Source organism: Morone saxatilis, unplaced genomic scaffold (assembly GCF_004916995.1).
Source record: "Morone saxatilis isolate NCDOM2014 unplaced genomic scaffold, NCSU_SB_2.0 Contig11, whole genome shotgun sequence".
In the NCBI taxonomy this organism is placed as follows: Eukaryota; Metazoa; Chordata; class Actinopteri; family Moronidae; genus Morone; species Morone saxatilis.
The window spans coordinates 20,818,164-20,820,418 of NW_023339663.1; positions in this window are offsets into that span (position 1 = coordinate 20,818,164).

A 2,255-nucleotide genomic window follows, 5' to 3' on the forward strand; every position below is an offset into this window, starting at 1 on the left:
ACAGTTTGGATTGGTGGTCAGACCTCCTCCACTCTAGTGCTCAACACTGGAGCCCCTCAGGGCTGTGTGCTCAGCCCCCTCCTATTCACGCTGTACGCCCCTGACTACATCCCCCTGAGATGGAGACAACTCTGTTGTGAAGTTTGCAGATGACACCCACCGTAATTGGCCGGATTTCAAACAACAACAAGACTTCATATCAGGAGGAAATCAACAATATTACAGAGTGGTGCACAGAAAGCAATCTGCTGCTCAACCTCAGCAAAAACAAGGAGCTGATTGTTGAATTTAAGACACACTCCCCTGTTTACATCAGTAGGACTGAGGTGGAGCTGTTTTAGGTTCCTGGCAATCAACCTCACAGAGAACGTGTGATGGTGATCTCACATCTCCACCCTGGTTAAGAAAGCACAGAAACTACTGTATTTATTGAGGAAACTTAGGAAGGCAAAATTCCTGTGCCAAGTTCTTTTACAGAAGAGCAATAGAAAGCATCCTGACTGGAAACATCACAAACTGGCATTGGATGTGCAAGGCCCAGTACAGGAGGAGCAGCAAGTGATTAATCCACCAGAAGATCGTTAGTACTCAGATACCCAGCACCAGTTAGATTTGTGAGGTGAGGAGCCTTCGCAGAGCCCAAAGGATTCTTAAAGACAGCACCACAGCCTGTTCACCCTGCTGCCATCGGGAAAGAGGTAAAGAAGCTTCTGCTGTCATACCACCACACTTACAGACGGCTTCTTTACTCAGGCTGTCAGACTGTTAAATTCCTCCTCAACAACTCATTATATAATTTTTTTGACTTTATTTTATTTTAAAAGCACTATAAAGGGAACTATATCTGACTTTCACTCTGCAACCTTGGGTTGTAAATGACCTTGAATTATTGAATTGATTATACAATTGAAAGCACATTAAACATACAATATGTGTACTAAACAGCAAAGTCAACACAACACATCAATTAAACATTTGTGCAAAACTATTTTATTTACAAACAAAATGGCACAAAGTGACAGCAGGGCAGCCATATACATGCACAGCTCAGACAGATGTAGTGCTAGCTCAGATTTACCACATTGCAGGTAAATTCTATCCAGTCAGTAAGCACCCTGGAAAAGCACTTTACCAGGCCAAGGACATTTTTAAGATAAATCTACTTCAACTTATGAGTATAGAAGTTTATTTCTCAAGTCTGAATACAATTCATAACACTATTTATTCCCTGTGCCAAGAGCTGCTCCCACTACAATGTTTGTTTGTTTTTTACCATAAATTTAGTCTACTCACAGCATACAGGACACAAATGCTGGTCCCTACTGACAGGAATTTAGCTTTCAGGTTCCATATACTCCTCTAACCCTCTTTGAGCATTGATGATTCATTCATGACAACTTGGAACTAGAAACTTTGGCCTGAGAAGGGTCACTGTGTCGTCATCTGAGGCTGAAATGCATGGCACACCAAAGATACAGTGCAAACGTTCAACATTGCAGTTCAAACTGAAGCAACAACACAATCCCCCTCCTTTTTCACTCTTTAAAAGTAGATCATTTTCCTAGATTCAATGTTTCTTGAATGCACCGTCTACATGACACCCAGTGCTTGTATGCTGCACTTGAGCTTTTTCGGCATTTGTGTAAATTGTGTAAAAATTGGAGCTCAGTGAGTTTCAACTTTGGGAGCCCTGCGTCACACATGCACTTTTATATGACACTCTGGCCTTCACTGAGTGGTCCTTCCCCCCCCCCCCGGGTCACAATCAAAGTGAAAACTGAGCTTGGCCGCTGGATTACTATATTCAGTCAATCACTCAAGCATATTGACAGCATAATTTAGAATGAGGACATACAGTGAATGATACAAATCTGATGTAAAATGCTCTAAAAGGCTGACATCTGCCCCTGTGCCAAACAAAAGGAAATATATATATATACACACACACTTCCAAACTGAGGGATCCTGATGAACCATACTAAAACCCTCCAACCATACAAGACACAGCTTGTGCTGCTCGCCCCTCTCATCAGCCAGTAAACACTGTGGTATCAGTCGTCCAGAGTCCGCTCATCACACTCTCGCTTGTCCTGTCTTTCAACGTATCTTACATGGAAGTAAAGATAAAATAAAAAGTAACATATATAAGAGGACACCGACAGAAGGGCAGTCAGTTTGAGGGGATAGTGAAGAACAAAAACAAGGATAGGAGGTAGTAGAGACAGGGCAAGATGGGGGGGGGGGGGGAAAAAAAA